The 18679-nt window shown below is 34.7% G+C and overlaps 1 protein-coding gene and 1 long non-coding RNA gene across 2 annotated transcripts in view; both read right to left on the reverse strand.

The window, feature by feature from the left end:
• The window catches only part of LOC149559668 (uncharacterized), a 216412-nt gene that overhangs the window by 176759 nt on the left and 20974 nt on the right, over window positions 1-18679 (reverse strand). The gene's annotated exons all lie outside the window — the stretch shown is intronic.
• On the reverse strand, window positions 907-4575 carry LOC149559670 (uncharacterized). The gene is made up of 3 exons (XR_016363300.1): window positions 1484-4575; window positions 1291-1357; window positions 907-1151 (listed from the first exon to the last, which is right to left on the reverse strand). It is a non-coding gene; the product is annotated as an uncharacterized LOC149559670 (long non-coding RNA).

Here is an 18679-nt window from a genome sequence, read left to right on the forward strand (position 1 = left end):
GTATTGGTCCAATCTTCGAGAGGACCTATAACCAATAAGATATGGATGCAAGCACATGATACACGTTTGGCACATAAAACAAATTGTTTATTCCATAAGTTGTGTAACTAATGTGTTGAATGATGGATACTATCAATGTAAGTGGCCCCTTCTCCATCATGTAGACTTCAAAGCTAGCTTTGGGGAATATCTTTTCTAATTTCCAATGGTTAGATCCGATATAGTGTGGTAGATAAGTGCACATTTTCTTATTTGACTAAGGGTGCTCATGTGATGAGTACTAAATCTAAATTCTCTAGATACGTGTGTTTAATCAATTAAGATATACTACACTTCCACACCATATAGTAATTGTCACATTAATATATATTGTAATGATTAATGAATGTGTTTACATTGGTAATGAGGATAATAAGTAATTTTGATCCCCTTCCCTTACATGCTAGAATCACGACCTAGTCCATATGATACAACCGACAGACCCTAATAGAATATTAGTATCAGAGTCTTGTTAGGATATGAATTACCTCACTAATTTATGAGTGTTGTATATTGAACTTGCTCGTTTGACTCATGACGCTAACTTGAACTAGACTGTCATCCAATCTATTTGAAAACCACCTGTGACTAAAAAGTTACAACCGGATGACACTATCCACATGAGTCTTGAACTCCTATTCAATGATAACCTTGTTTTACAATATGTAATTTATTATGCGACTTCATAAGCTACAAAAAAAGTAAAAAATTGTTGTGTTTTTACTAGTAAAATTTAGGGCATGACACATGATCCACGATAAATTGAACAATACTAAATACTAAATTAATATGTATATCATTGTGCACATAAATGACAAGAATATATATCAAAATACATGTATCCATAGACAAAATTTTACAAAAATATATATCAAAGATCATGTATCCATAGACAAAGTACTCAAATATATATCAAAATACATAGATCCATATACAAAATGTGGCTGATCATGCCATTAGAATGTGTATAATATCAATGTTTCTGTATACAATGTGGCATATGCCATCTAAAAATGTCTCATGATGCATCCTACGAAAACTATACTATCCTAGGGTGCTGGTGGATAATCAAAATGCAGCCTCTTTGCTGCACTAGGTGGATTGGATGCCTCCTACATAAACAAAAAAGGAAAACCCAAAGTTAGAGTACTAAATTTATATGATTCTATGTATCTAACATTGAATTACTCAAATGCATAATGATCTTTTCCATAATGGAGATTAATACTACCAAAATTTCATAATAAATACCTCTCTCATCGACCTCTTGCGCCAGTCATGAGTTCTCTCGTATGCCCTCGGCAATGCTGGTAGCTCTCTAATTATAGGTTTTATATGTTCAAATACCTTTGTGAGATGAATCTCCAATTTAAACTATAACATTATAATTCATAGCATGCTAAATTTATAACATATTTAGTCATGAATTCAAACTACAACTTACTATTGTAGGCTCCTCCTCAGGAGTGAGTGGCTGCATCATCAAATATACATAACTGTCCCGTCGGACCTCATGTGCACTAGGAGTCTCCTATGAGATACAAAATAGTAGTTGGTAATATCACGGAAATTAGTTTTCAATTTATTTATAAAGATAAGTGATGCAGGAGCATCCCATGCTCATTAGGGGAACATTGAAGATCCAAGGGATTACAAAGGTCATGGAGCATCTCTTGAAGTCAATTGGGCAATCCTTGAACCAATTATGGCTCATGGAAGCATACCAAGTTATAATGTTGGACTCATATGTGGAAAATAGTTGTAATTGGGCATGAGATAGGATTTTAGGATTTCATATGGTAGATGAGTCATTTGATAGGTTCATGTAGGTTTTCATGATCATATCTTATCATTAGACAAGTTAAAACATTCAATAAGCCCATTAAAAGCATAGTTTAATAGTTAGAAATTTGAATATTAACAGTTATGTGTTTTTTGGAGGGAAACTCCATAAATTAAATATTATGAAGAGTTAACAAATGAAACCAATTGGAGGTGGTTGAGGGGGTTACTAACCATCCCTTGAAACTTATAAATTGTGATTGTATGGCCTAGAGGGTCAGATTTGTACGTACTATCTCAGAAAATTGAATGAAAGTGCTTGGTTTTCAAGAGCAACTTGAAGAATCCTTTGTTTTGTAAGTGATTTCTGATATTGGAATGAGTTCTAATATCATCTTAGATATTTAAATTCATGGTGAATTCTGAAGTAGAATTTCTAGGATTGATTTTTGGAGTTTGAACAAGCAGGCCCTAGTTTTTAAGCCATTTTAAGGAGGGTTTTGATGTTTGGGTGTTTAGGGGTGTGACCAAGACCTATAATCTTGAAAATCCTTTGATTTAGATCATTAATAGAGACTATTAAAAAGGATTAAGTCAGATTTCAAGTTTGAAGGGTACTTGCTTTGTAAAAGTGGTCTAATTAGGCCTAATTCTGAGACAAACTGCCATGTTCTGTACAATCTTTCCAAAGGAGTGATATCTGATTTTTGGATATGTTATAAAAATCAAAAAAGGGTATCTGAAAAGTTAGTTTATTTTCTTGGTGTTTTGGAAATTTTGGGAGAAAAATTAAGAAAACAGGGTCTGCTGATCCAAAGAAGAGAATAACCTAGTAAAGGGCAAAACTGGTCTCTTTTGTATCTACTAAAGATTTGTGGGTTTTGAAACCTTAGAAACATGTTGGTTGAAGTTTTTTAAGGTGTGTAGAGGTGGAGGGAACACTTGGTGAATGTAAATCCAAGTTTGGAGTCTTTAGTGGCATTGTGTGCATTTGGGAACACCATTGAAACATAGGGGTTGGGTCCATATTGTGCTTGAATTTGGAAGTTTGTGGTTAGATCCTCCATCCTCTACATAAAATGGTATTAGAGCATCAACAAGGTCTTTTGGGAGTAGATAAGTTGTATGTTTCGTCATCATAGGAGTCTTTGTCATCCTTAGTGTGTTGGTCCCTTTGTTGAAGCCTTGGTGTGTCTAATTCCTCCTTGTGTGTCCTAGAGTTGAAAGGTACATAAGTGGTCTCCAAAGATTTCTTGGTGAGGAAAGAAAGAGAATCAGTGAGTTGGCCCTTGGGAAGGAAGAAAACTTGCTATGAAAATGCCTCCTAAAAATCAAATGGATAGAGAACTTGAAGAATTGAGAGAAGAGTTGGCAAGAGAGAAAAGAGAGAGGAGAGAACTTGAAGCATATAGAGTGAGGGAATAAAGATAGATGAGAAGAGAGAGGCTGAAGCTTATTGCAAGGATAGAATCCTTAGAAAAGGAAAGGAAAGAACCTAGAGGAGAAGAGGTTAGAGGAAGAAATCATGGAGAGAACCATGAAGAAGAAGAGATTGGTAATGCAAGGCAAGAGCATGAGAAAATAGATGATCCTGAAGAAAGGAGATTTATGAAAATCATTAAGGAAATACAAGGTAATGGTGGGAAGAACCATATTGATTTGCCAATATACCAGGGTAAAATGGATAGTGAAGAAGTGCTAGGGTGGATAGAGGCCGTTGAGAACTACTTTGATCTTGAAGACATAGAGGCAGATAAGAAGGTAAAAGAAACAAATCCAAGACTAAGAGGAACATCACTCACTTGGTGGACTAGTGTTCAAAATGAGAGAGAGGAAAGGTGGTGCAGGGCACCTAACCTATGTGGCAGGGGGGGACAAGTATCTATGTTGCCAGACACCTTGCCACTCCATGAAAGGGAGGATACAAGTAGATTAGGAAGTTGGAATAAAGGTTTGGTCCATATTTTACAAGTTGGTCTATGTTTTGCAATAAAGGCACATGTAAGGCTCACATGCATTTTGGTGTGGTTATAAACCAAGTGACTCCATGGGACCAAAAGGCCTTAGAATAGGGTATTTAGAGTCTAAACATTATTAGCAAAAAGTGGTTGTTTGTTTGTTTTATGGTTGGGAACACCTATATAATTGTTCCAACAGTCATGTAGACCTTTATATATGTCATATGTGATCTCAGTTGAAAGGGGGAGATCAAAGTGTATGGTGGTTTGGAGAAAAAACAATTAAAACTTCAATTTTCTAGAAATTTATTGGTAATTTCTTGGTTGTTACGCTGGTATAGATTCATATGAAACTTTTATGATTGCTAAGTATATGAAATAGTTGCTGGGGTGAGTTAGGAAAATTTTGGTTTTGGTTTGACTCAAAAAAGAGTTGGGGTTTAAAAGTTATCTGCATTTTAGTAGAAGGTGGTCTGAAAAGCCTTGTTTCCTAGACCCTTCCACAAATGCATCCCTAACATGCATTCCCACTGGTGGCACCCTCTAAAACTAAGGGATATGCAAGATAGGAGACTAGGCAACATAATGCCTGAGGTTAGAGGCCTGGAGAGAAGGGCAAATATTTTTCCAAGTCGGCCCTACATCAAGCAAGCTCATGTGCTTGACCAATTTTTGCAAGGTAATTGGTGACAGCCATGGTTGCAGACACTTATGATTAGTTTGAGTGCTGGAGTTGGATGCATTGACTATGTTGGAGATTTCCTTAACTGTTTTGGGTCTTGGGAACCCACCTTGCCCATTCTTCCTTAAAGCCCTAGCCTAACTTGATCAACTAAGCCTAGGTACCAAGAAGCAGTTTGGAGGGTGTTGGAGCAAGATCAGCCCAAAAGATTTTGGATTCTTAGTAGGTGCCAAGAAGGGTGTTTGTACCTATGGAGAAGTTCCTATGTTATTAAGGGATACTGGGAGAAAAGTGCAAAGAAGCTAATTGGAAGGCTACAAGGTTTGTAGGCCTAGAAGTGCAAAGGTGTGTTGAGAGTTTGGTGGAACCAAAAAAATTGATGATTTTGGGTTGGAATAGTATGTCCATGATTGTCTCCATTTTTGGTGACAGTTGGTGAGGCTTTTGAAGTGGGATTGCCTTGTTTGGCTCAGAGGTTGAGTATACCTAGAGTGGGTAAGAGGACTTGTGAGAAGTCCTAGAATCCTAAGTTGGATTATGACAACCATTTATTGGCTTGTGGAAGGTAGTTGCTGCAAACTCTACATCAAAAGGGGATTGAATAAGATTTCAAATTGGGAGAGAATGAAGACCATTGTGAGAAATCAATTCTTATCATCTGATTTAGCAATCCAAATAAAGATAAGAAGGAACAATTTGAAACAGAGGGATATGGATGTCATGTCCTATACTAAGCAATTCCATAGCCTGAGTATTAGGGGAGGATTGGAAGATGAAGATGAGAAGGTGGCTAGATACATTAATGGCCTCAAGTATAATATTCAAGATGAAATAGGATTGAATGTACCAAGGACACTTGGAGAATGTTTTCAGTTGGCAATCCGGGTAGAGGAGAAGTTGAAAAGAAAGAATGAGAGGTAAGAAAATCAGAGAGGAGGTGGAACAATGAGAGGAAGAGGTGTAAGAAGTTAGTTTGACACTTCAAAAAATCAAGACAAAGATAAAGGAAAAGAGATTACATCTAAGACAAGAGGAAGTTTCAGGGGAGGAAGATTTGGAATTGAAGAGGTAATAGTGTTTTCACAGGTAAATGCTTCACATGTGGAGGAGTAGGCAATCAATACTACAAGTGCCCTAAGAAAGGTGTGGATTTCAGGAAGGAGGAGAGGAGAGTCACCTTGATCCAAGGAGAAGAGGAAGAAAAGAAGTACGATAATGTAGACCCTGAACTTGACAGAGAATCTTTGATGGTGAGAAGAGGACCACAAATGCAGCAGCAAAAGGAGACCAAACCATCCATTTTTAGGAGAAATTGCATGAGCCATGGTAAGATTTGTAAGATGATAATAGACTCTAGTTCCTTTGATGATTTAGTGTCTTATGAAATGGTAAATAAACTAGGATTGAAGAAGTATCCTATTGATAGACCATATAGGGCATCTTGGGTCAGTGATGCACAAAATATTGTTGTAAGGGAGAAAACAATAGTGGATTTCTCTATAGGAGAATATAAAGATCAAGTTATATGTGATGTCATTCTAATCACATGCTGCCACATAATCCTTGGAAGGCCTTGGAAAGCCTCAAGGAACACTATTCATTTTGGCACATCAAATATTTATATAGTACACAAAGATGGTGTGAAGTTTAAGCTAAATCCTTTCACTAGTCATGATGAGGAAAGAGTTATTTGTTTTGGCAAGAAAGAGTTTGTGGACTTGTAGGAGCAGAGGGAGAGTAAACATGATATGACAGATCTGCTACTGAAGCCATCTCTTTTGGTTATGAAGGATGATATTGTTCAAGACAAAACTCAGAATTCTACTTACAAGCAGACAGTGATAGCAAAAGGAGTGATGATAGGAATAGTATGGTGTCCTTTGGTGATGAGAGTGAACAAAGAAGTGAACATATCCATGGAGGATAAGAGACAGGGTCAGCATGACCTCAGACAACAAGTTATTCAGCCTTTGTCAAGGATAAAACATGACTGTTCACAATCAGCAGGTAGTAAGGTTACCATGACTGGTAACAAGGATCCAGTGCTTTTTGTTTCTAATGATTTGTATGTAGGTGTGCAGGGTAATACATTGCAGGTGCAAAGTTGCAAACATCCATCTAGAAGGATGGGAGGAAAGAAGATAGTACCCCTTAACTCTTGGGACAAGAGTTGCTTTGAAGGTGGGGTCTTTGGTGCAGGGGCACCTATTAAATCATCTAAGAGAGCCTCGGTACTAGATGAAGATAGAGGATCAAAGACATCATTGATTGTTAATTAGGATATATTGAAACCAATAATGGAATTATGTAATAAATGATGTACTTTGAAATTAAAAAGTCATAAAAGTCCTAGTAAGGACCTAAGGGCAACATGATGTAAAATGGTCAAAAGAGCCATATGGGGTAGTCTTAGGATAGTTTCATACTTAGTTGCATTTAATAAATCCATATGACCAATTTTGAGTCAATGGAATAGTTTAGAAAGTTAGGGAATGCATAAAAACTATAATTTGAAATTTGAATTTCAAATTCAAACGGTCATATTAGTTTTGGAGGGAAAGTAGTAATGTGGTATTTGTTTGATTAAATAAACCTTTGTAACCAACTTGGTCGGTTGGATAGGTGCATATAAGCCTATTTAAGTTGTAATGAACATATGAAAGACATGAATCATTATTGGTACAGAAAAAATCACAAAAATTGTACGAAACAACAATCATACTTTCCTCTGCATCAATAAGAAAAATAAAAAATAAATGATACTTATACATACAATGGGGCTCTTTGTGTGAATGGAAATCCCTGATGATCTAGGATGCCAAATCTGTACAGGCTCATCGCTAGTAGCCACACCCTATATACAATAAATAATGTAATTAAATAAGATTACCACAAACATTTTACAAGAATGCATCGATATTTAATCAATTAGAAAACATCTAATTACCTTTCCTTTGTCAGTGCATGCTGGCTCACCCCCCGCACTTTGTCCCCCCAAGGCAGGTGGTATCTACAAAATAAAAGAAAGATTAGAAACCATATATGCTACAATATCAAATAGAAAAAACAAATTTGAACACAACATAATGTACCCTAGATGTCTCAAGGCCAAATGAAATGGTCGAGAGTGTAGCATCATCTATCTGTCTAAGCTCCTCCTCAGTCATCAACTAAACATGAATGAAGATCACATACATGTAAAAGTCAGTATGGCTTAAAAATTAAAATTACTCTATTATAAAAATTAAATTTAAATTGCATATTTCATAACAAAAACATGTATACACGTACCGACACCGAAGGAGTCCATGCCTCTGCATTCCCCTCCTCTCTCGCATCAGGTTCTGTAGCCTCTGCACATGCGTCTGGTGTATCCTCGTCTAATACAAAATGATACTTAGGAAGATCACCTATGGGATCCAGGAAAATATTATTGCATGTAATGCAAGTGTGAGGCACACAAATGTATGATGAGCTAGTCGATGATGAACTGGCACCAACATCATCAACATGAGGAGGCAGGACTAACCTAGCCTGAGAAATCATTAGGCTACTCAACCTATGAATGGCTCTAATGGTCTGAGAGCTAGCCTCTACCATAATATCTGGATGCTGAACTCAAGGAGGATGGGAGATATCAGGGGGGGACAAAAGTGCCAAGTTTCTTCTGCTGGGAAGAGGGTCTATCCTGAGGAGCTCCTAGTCCTAAGCCCATGTTGGGCTTCATGCTCCAATAGTTCAGTTTAAGTTTCAACACAAATTCTACATATAATTTTCTAAAGAAATAAAATGGTATGTCTAAATTGCCATGTGGAGGGATATCAAAGACCATCCACCAATGATCCCAAAAATTTGCGCGTATGGCATCATTTGTGCACCATTTGATCGATAGTTTGGTTTGTTTTGGGTCAACTGGTATACCTATTTTTGGGTTAGCAAAAAGGCTAGCCAAATTGTCTTTGGTTATGTTGAGGGTTGCAACCTTGTCATAACCCAAACCATCATCAAAAATTGGGTGCATTTCATCATGCCAATGAAGAGCAGCATTTTGTTGGTTCATAAGGGTTTTGATGTTATCCATTATGGTGTTTAACGTGGATAACATAGGAGCCAGTGTAGGTACATTATTATATGTTCTATGCAAACCTCTCAACTCAGTGAGATTTTCATTTATCCAATCCTTGATTTGAGGAGGGTTTTGAGGAGGTAAAGGATCATTTGGTGGAGGGTTTTGTGGGGATACTAGATCGTTTGGTGGTGGGTTACGAGGAATATTACTCCCTGCCTCAGTGTCATCATTTTGATCAGCCATTCCTATTGAATTGCAAAACGTAATATATATTTAAAAAAATCTAAATTTTAACCATTTTTGTCAAAAACACCCTAGATTCAACTAAAACAAACAAAACCATCATAAAATCTATTAAATTTAGGTTAAAAATGAGTTGAGGAAAAAAAAAACCTAAATATCTAATATTCGATCTCGTATTTGATATCTGTTTGACAATGGTAATACTGGCCCCAAATTTGCATAAAATGAGGGTCCACAGATCTGTGATTTTATTTAATCCAATGCACAGGCATCAAATATTTGATACTATATCGGATATTCGATATGGCCCAATAACATATAATGAGTATAATATATATAATATAACATATAACATATAATATATATTACATTATATTACATTTTTATATATTTTTATATTATATTTAATATATATTATATTAATTTACTATATATTATAATATAAAATATTATATTATATAATAATATTATTATTATAATCAATTAATTTGATTATAACCTATAGTTTGACTATGCTATCCTAAGTTCATTATTTGATTAAAAGAACATGTCCCCTTTTAATTAAACAAAAGACCCCATTCTTCTAATCCACTTAAAGTGCACACATAAAGTCCTTTTTCTATTTTGCAATTAAAAAGAAAGGGCTTTTGAGACTTTTGTCTTATATGACAAGTCAACTAATATTCTATTGGTTGACTTATGTATACGCATGGATTACTCCCATTTTTTAATTCCACCATTGATCATCCATCATCCTCATCTTGATCTCTACCATCTGTATGACTTTAAAAGGGAGACAGCTTTCCCCCTCAAAGGATCCATCCACTCTTGAGTATTGTTATGTTGTAGGTTTCTTGTTTGAATATTTGAAGCGGCTTTTGTGGAGAACTTCTACTCCTCATCTCATTCTCTCATCCATCTCATATTAGTCTTAGGATCATATTGCATGTTAGTGTAGCTTCTTTGCGAATAGTTAGATCACATAGTTTAATTAACATGAATGTAACATTCTCATCTTGTTTAGCATAGATTCCATTGTTCATCTCATCCTAGCATAATTTCATTCTTGCATTTGCACGCTTTTAGAGTTCTTTGACACTAGCACTCTTGCTCTTGTCTAAATAATCTCCCATCTTATGGTTTGATAGCAAGGGGTACATTGCTAAGGCTCAACTAAGAGCCATTTTATGCTTATTTGTATGCTTCTTGCACTCCATGACTAGGGAGCTCTAAGCCTCCATTCAAGCTTTTCAATCTATGGAATACCTTAGATAGAATGGTTTACAGAAGTGCACTTTTTGAGTGTACAATTACAAGCACTATACTATCATTTCCCAATTTTATTTTAAATTTTAGAGAATCATCCAAGTTAGATAATAATTCTCCATTTCTAATCATGTGGTTACTACAACCACTATCTAAAAATCATAGATCCTTAAATCTTTCTTGTGCCACGTTGCATGTTATAAATAAACTGCCTGATTTACTTTGAGATACATTTGAATAATTTGCACCAAGATTTTCTTGATCTACTTGTTTCTACCTACATTCATTAGACAAATGACCACACCTCTTACAACAATAGTACTAGATATTGGATTTATAAAACCTTGATGAATTTTGGTTTCTACCATGTCCTCTATTATTGAAAACTTCATTAGGCTGGTTTGTTGTTCCTCATTGACCTATATTGAATTATCCATCTCTACCTTTTCCTCTTTCGCTTCATCCAACAAATTTTCTATTCCTCTAACTCTTGATAAAGTCTGAGCTCTAAAAGCATTCGCAAAAGATGAATTATTATATCTATAATTTAGTCTAGACTCTTGAGATAACAAGGAACTCATTAGCTCATCTACAAAAAATATCTATAAGTCTTTTGATTCTTTAATGACAACTACAATTGAATCAAACTTACTAGGAAATTTCTAAGCACCTTTTTTATCACCATTTGAGAAGAAATATCACCTCCATGTGTCTTTAATTGATTAACAATATTCACTAATTCAGTAAAGAAATTATTTATATTATCTAAAGAATTTATATTTAGATTCTCAAAGTTTCTTCTTAATATTTGTAGTCTTACGACCTTCACTTTTGTTGTACCTTGACAAGAAACTTGCAAATCATCCCATGCTTGTTTGGATCTGGCTACTCCATAAACTCTTGAAAATAGAGACTCATCGATTTCTTGTTGACTAAAAAATAAATCCTTGGAATCCTTCTCCTTATTGTTCAACAAATCCTTTTCTTCTTGTGATAATGCCTAGTAGGTTGTTTGATCTTGTAGTTCTACAAAACCCTTCATAGTGAAATAAAGTTTTCATTTTTAGGGACCAGATATGATAATTCTTACCATTAAACATTGGAATTTAAGGCTATCATGTATTTTTAAAATCATTTTCATATCTTAAGATGAAATTCTCAAATTTCATCTTCAACTTCCTCCTTCAATGCAACCTATTTAACTCCACAATGTTGGAATTATAGATGAAATAACTGAGAGGGGGCGTGAATCAGTTACCACAAAAACAATTCCTAATCCCTTAGATGTCTTAAATAACTAGTTACTACTATCACTCGGTAGATTAACTTGTTACTGATGTTTAGGCATTCATAATTATTAGCATGCATGCAAAAGTAAATATCATGAACAAAAGAGACACCAGATATAACATGGAAATGCAATATGGGAAAACCACCAAGTAACTAGCTACCAATTTTCACTATTTTGAAGTAAGCCCCGTTAGGATCCAACCCTGTTAAAGGTTACAATACACACTATTAGGTGTGACCCTATTAAGAGTGGCCTTGCTAGAGGTATTTAGAACAATTCAACTAAATTGTCACCTTGTTAGAAGATTTACAAAATGGTTGTTAAACCAACTCTGTTAAGATATTTTGAAATCACTACTACAATGGTTAGAAAGTAACAATGAATTGACCTGAATATGATGCAATTGAATTTTTTGATTATAGATCTCTATTCTACACCACTAGATCCTCCAAGATCAAATAAAGCTTTGTTTCTCCTCATTGATCTTTGATCATCCTTCAAAATTCACTCTCACAATAAGCAGTCCTCCTTCACATTCATATCACATCAAATCCATCACACACTTAGAATTCACAACTTGACCTCTTACATATACCATTTAGATTATCAAGTTGACTCATTCAAAAGTTACATTTACCATTAAGTAATACATCAGTTGGCTACATTAAAAAAATAAACTTTATTTCACCAAAAAATGAAATTCTTCATTGGTCGACCTTGCATGGTAAGAACTACTTCCAAAAATAATTTCCTTAGTTAACCATCTCAACTCAGTTAACACTACAAAATCTGCAAAATCCATTGGCTGCCGAGTGAACTCGGTAAGGACTGAATTTCCTTCACTGACCATGAGAGCTCAGTAAGAACTATTTTCTGCACTATTTTCCTTTGATGATCTAGTGAGCTTGGTAACAAATGAATTTTCTTTGCTAACCTTGAAAGCTCAGTAGACACTGTAAACCTTCTTACAAACCTTCTGAGCTTGGTAGACATTGTAAACCTCTTGCAAACCTTCTAGTCTTGGTGGACTCTGTCTTATGCCTTGCTGACCAACTGAGCTCGATAGACTCTATCTAATGACTGATATGATATTTTTGTAACATAAAAGACAACACACAATTGAACAATTGTATCCAACAATCTCCCTGTTTGGCATTGATGGCAACACAACATGTCATAGCAGAATGAAATTTGAAAACAAGTCTTCTATGACAGAATGCTTCTCCCTCTTATATTTCATTCCACAAAACTCCTCAAACACAATAATCTCTCTCTTTCATAGTAATCTCTCCCTCTTACACAAACTCTCTTTTTCTAGCAAATTTTAGAAAGATATGACAGTAAACTCTCCCTCTTTGACAACACATGCAAAAGATAACACAACTTCAAAATAAATTTCACTGTACCTTAAGTACCGATTCATATGCAATGTCTTCATTATTTTTTTGCATCAACTAATAGATCTTCAATTCTATTCCTATTGATGTATCACTAAAACTATATTTTAGTGAAATAGGGGAATGACCCCGAACTTACCTCTTAGATACAAGAATGCATCCTTAGGTAAAGGCTTTGTGAATATGTTAGCAATTTGTTCCTTTGTATGGACATATTCTAGTCTAATCTCCTTATCCTATACCAATTTTCTAACAAAGTGATACTCTATAGCAATATGCTTGGTTTTTGAATGCATCACTGGATTCTTGGATATATTAATTTCACTTGTGTTGTCAAAAAACATAACAATAGGTTCTTTGATTTCTTGCTTCATACCCTCCAATAATTGTTTAAACCAAACAATGTTTGAATAGTTTACTATTGCTACAACATATTCAGCCTCTGTTGTGGATTGGGATGTACAATTTTTCTTTTTACTTGTCCAAGAGACCAACCTCTTTCCGAAAAAGAAAGCTCCTCCACTTGTACTCTTCTGTCATCAACATTCCTTGCCCAATTTGCATCAGTAAACACTTTTAAATCTAGATTTCGTCCAAGTTTATACCATAACCAATAATCTTCAATGCCTTTCAAATATCTCATGATCCTTTTGATTGCCATCATGTGATTTTCTTTTGGTTTTGTTGAGAATCTTGCAAAAATTCCTACTATAAGAGCAATGTCTGGCCTTGTATGCACTACATACTGCAACTTTCCAATCATCGATCTATACAATGTCTGATCCACTTCCTTTGATTCATCATCCTTGGTAAGTTTCAATCCAATACACATAGGAGTCCCAATTGGTTTGCAATCTTCCATACCAAAAAATTTCAGTATCTCCTTGATGTATTTAGATTGCATGATGTAGATGCCATTCTTACCCTGAAGAATTTGAAGACCAACAAAGAATGTGATCTCACCAAATATTGACATTTCAAATTCCTTGTTCATTTTTTCTAAAAATTCTTTGCAAAGATCATCACTTCCTATGAACAAAGTATCATCTACAAATATTTCTGCCAAAATAATCTTATTGTCTAGTCCTTCCTGGATGTACAAGGTACTATTATCATTAGTTCTTTGAAAACAAATCTGAATAAGATAGTTATGCAGTCTTTCATACCATGCTTTAGGAGCTTGTTTCAGACCATACAACGCTTTATGTAATTTGCAAACCATGTTGTTCTTGTCTAGATTAACAAAACCTTCAAGTTATTCAATATAAACCTCTTCATCTAGTATACCATTGAGAAATGCTAACTTGATATCCATGTGATAGACTTTGAATCCCTTGTATGCAACATATGCAAGTAAGGTTTTGACACCTTCCAATCTTGCAATAGGAGCAAAAGTCTCTCCATAGTCTACACCTTCTTCTTGAGAGTATCCTTTGCATACCAGTCTAACTTTGTTCCTTGACACCTTACCATCTTCATTTAACTTGTTTCTGAATACCCACATAGTTCCAATCACATTTTTGTCTTTAGGCCTAGGTACAAGAGTCCATGTTTTGTTTTTCTCTATCTGTTCTATCTCTTCATTCATGGCTTCCATCCAACTTTCATTTTTTAATGCATCTTTAACATTTGTAGGTTCAAAATTAGCAAGTAAACAAGTGCCTTTCAACATACTTCTTGTCATTGTTCTTTCAGATTTATCTCCAATGATCTGTTGTAGTGCATGATGCTTCCTAACATACTTGGCTAGCACAAGCTCCTTGCCTTTTGAATGACTTGCATTGTTGTCCTTCTATGTCTCAACTTCTAGTTCTGGTTGCTCGAGCTCAGTAGCTATTTATTCGATAGCTTCTGTTTGCAACTCAGGTTCTTGCAAGTTGATAGGTATTGACTTGATTTGAACTTCCTACAACTCAGTTACAGAAGACTCTGGAGTAGAAGATTTATGATTGATAGGTGTACTTAGCACTATATCAAGTTCAATGAAAACAAATCTTCTATAGTCTTCAGGTTCCCTTTTGCTTACTTCTTCATTTCTTTCTGCAAACTCATCAACTTTTACATGTGCACTTTCTATGACTTTGTGAGTAGACAAATTCAAACATCTATATGCTTTACTTTTGCAAGAATATCCCAAAAATATTCCTTCATCACTGTTCACATGAAATTTACCTTTTCTAGATTCTTTCAAAATGTAACATTTGCTTCCAAATACTTTTAGGTAACTTACATTGGGTTTGTAGTCATACCATAACTCATAGGGGGTTTTGAATGAGTCCTTCTTTAGCTATACTCGGTTCAAGGTATTAACTGCAGTACTGATAGCTTCCTTCCAAGATTTGATAACAACACTCTTTACAATCATTGAGATTCTTGCACAATCCATGATAGATCTATTCCTTCTTTCAGCTATTCCATTTTGTTCAGGAGTTCTAGGTGCCGAAACATGTCTTTTGATTCCCATTTCAATGTAAAAGTTATTGAATTCATGTGAAATGAATTCACCACCTCTATCTAACCTCAAGCATTTTAGTCTTTTGCCTTTTCTTTTTCTACTCTGGCCAAATACCATTTGAATTTTTCAAATTCTTCTGATTTCTCTCTTAGGTACATGACAATCATCATTCTTGAGCAATCATCAACAAAAACAATGATGAACTTTTCACCAGCATAACTTTCAATTCCAATAGGTCCACACAAATCAGTATGCACAATTTCTAAAATTTCTTTAGATTGATAATTCTTTCTTTTAAAGCTAGTCTTTCCAATCTTGCCAATTTGACAATTCTTGCATAAACCAACCTCGGGTTTCTTTATGTTAGAAATGCTTCTTACTTTCATGAATTTACATATTTTTACCAAGTTATAAAGGTTCACATGACACAACCTCCTATTCCATAACCAACTTTCTTCAACTTGAGCAATAAAACATGAACATTCACCAAGTTTAAGATAAAACAAGTTACTTTTTGTTTGAGTGCCTGATCCAATCAGCTTTCCTTTACCATCCAGGAGTCTTGCTTTTCTATGCATGAATTCCACTTTGAATCCATTATTTAGTAGCTATGCTACACTCAACAGATTGTGTTTTAGCCTTCTACCCAATATGCATTATCACATACAAGTTCTTTGGTTAGAGAGATTCTTCCTTTTCCTTTTATGCAACAAGGTTCATTATTACCAAATCTCACACTGCCACTATCATAGTCTTCAAAATACTCAAACTTAGCATTATCACCAGTCATGTGATGAGAACAACAACTATCTATAATCCATGTATCATTTTTTCTTATGTGAGAAATGAGTGTCATTTCTTCATCATTATCAGATTCATCCTTTACAACAATGTAAACAATTTCATCTTCTTCTTCAACATTAGAATCATTAGAATCCTTAGCCATGAAACATGTTTTCTTACCTATATCCTTCAATGATTTGAAGTCTTTCTTGCCGTTGCACTTGTGACTTTTCTTCTCATCCTTGTTCTTCTTATTTGGGTACCTAGCAACAATATGTCAAATTTATTCACAAGAAAAATAGATTAGAGTAACCTTACCTTTATATTTCCCTTTTCCTCTTGAATATTGCCTTGCTAGCAGAGCTTCAACCACCTCAAGATCACTGTCTAAACTTTGTTATGATTCTTCACCACTATCTAACAGAGGATCTTATATCTTCTTGTGTTTCTCCTTGAGTGAAAGCTTGGCTTCAAATGCTGATTCAATGTTCTTGGCAGCTGGAACATAATTATCATGGTTATCTAGCTCGAATGCAGTTAATCTTCCAACTATGGCCTCTAAAATTATCTTATGATTTGCTTCACATCTTCTTTCTTGAATTTCAGAAACTCTAATTGCATAAATAGGAAGTAGAGTTCTAAGAACTTTACTTATAACTATTTCCTCCTTGATATCTCCTCCAAATGCTTTGATTGCACTAACACTTTCTTTAACTCTTTCAACATATTTTGCTATTTTTTCATCCTCTCTCATCCTTATATGATTGAATTTTCCTCTCAATCTTTTTGCTTTGTCTCTTCTCACGTTAGCATCACCTCCATAAATCTCTTTCAGTTTGTTCCACATTTCAAAAACAATTTTGCAATCCTTGATGTCATCAAATTCTTCATAACTTAGAGGAGATGCAATATATATCATCATGTTGTTGTGACTCTTCTTTTTAGCAATATCATTGCTGGATAATGTACTACCAGGTTCTACATATTTTTCATCAAGGTAGTTCAGCCCTAAATCACCAATAGAAGCCAAATGAAGTCTCATCAATCCCTACCATGCTAAGAAGTTGTCTCTATTAAATCTTGGAATTTCCCTCTTGTAAGACATCCTAATCTTTAGCTTAGATCCTTGAAATCTTTTCTTGTAAGAACTAAAAGCTCTGATACCAATTGTTGGAATGATAGATGAAGTAACTGAGAGGGTGAGGTGAATCAGTTACCACAAAAACAATTCCTAATCCCTTAGATGTCTTAAATAACTAGTTACTACTATCACTTGGTAAACACTTTACAAAAATGCTATAACATAGTAGATTAACTTGTTACTCATCTTTAAGCATTCATAATTATTAGTATGCATGCAGAAGTAAATATCATGAACACAAGAGACATCAGATTTAATGTGGAAACTCAATATGGGAAAAACCACCAAGTAAGTAGCCACAAATTTTCACTCTTCTGAACTGAGCCCTATTAGGAGACAACCTTGTTAAAGGTTACAATACACACTATTAGGTGTGACCCTATTAGAGGATTTAATCACCCTATTAAGGGTAGCCTTGCTAGAGGTCTTTAGAACAATTCAACTGAACTGTCACCTTGTTAGTGGATTTACAAAATGGTTGTTAAACCAACTCTATTAAGAGATTTTGAAATCACTGCTACAATGGTTAGAAAGGAACAATGAATTCATCTGAATATGGTGCAACTAAATTTGTTGATTATAGATCTCTATTTTGCACGATTAGATCCTCCTTGATCAAATAAATCTTTTCTACTCCTCAATGATCTCTGATCATCCTTCAAAATTTTCTCTCGCAATAATCAGTCCTCCTTCACATTCATATCACATCATATTCATCATACTCTTAGAATTTGCAACTTGACCTCTTACATATACCATTCAGATTATCAAGTTGGCTCATTCAAAAGTTACATTTACCGATAAACCATACATTAGTGGGCTACATTAAACAAATAAACTTTATTTCATAGAATAATGAAATCCTTCATTGGCTGACCCTACTTAGTAAGAATTGCTTCCAGAAATAATATCCTGAGTTAACCATCTCAACTCCATTAACACTGCAAAATCTGCAAAATCGTTTGGCTGCCAAGTGAACCTGGTAAGGACTGAATTTCCTTCACTGACCATGCGAGCTTGGTAAGAACTGTTTTCCACACTATTATCCTTTGATGACTGAGTGAGCTTGGTAACAAATGAATTTTCTCTGCTAACCTTGAAAGCTCGGTAGACACGGCAAACCTTCTTGCAAACCTTTTGAGTTTGGTAGACTCTATCTTATGCCTTGCTAACCAATTGAGCTCGGTAGACTCTATCTAATGATTGATATGACATTTGTGTAACATCAAAGACAACACACAATTGAAAAATTGTATCCAACACACAATACACTAGCTCTAATACCACTTTGTTAGAAAAGAGAGGAGATAAAACCAAAATGAAATAGATTAAAACCAATTATTCTTGTATGTTGCTACAACAAAATACACTAAATTTTTTTTAGAAACTCTAGGCTAGAATGGTCCATGAAGAAATTACATGTTTTCTATCACTAACATGTTATCTTTAATTTGATAAACACCTAACAAGAATATAGATTAGAACTATATTATGAATTTTTATATAACATAGTCTATAATGGTATTAAAATAAGAAAAGACAATCAGTAAACAAAAGCTAATAGAAAATATTG

Source organism: Cupressus sempervirens, chromosome 4 (assembly GCF_028749045.1).
Source record: "Cupressus sempervirens isolate cs-2001-9-10 chromosome 4, ASM2874904v1, whole genome shotgun sequence".
Taxonomy (NCBI): domain Eukaryota; kingdom Viridiplantae; phylum Streptophyta; class Pinopsida; order Cupressales; family Cupressaceae; genus Cupressus; species Cupressus sempervirens.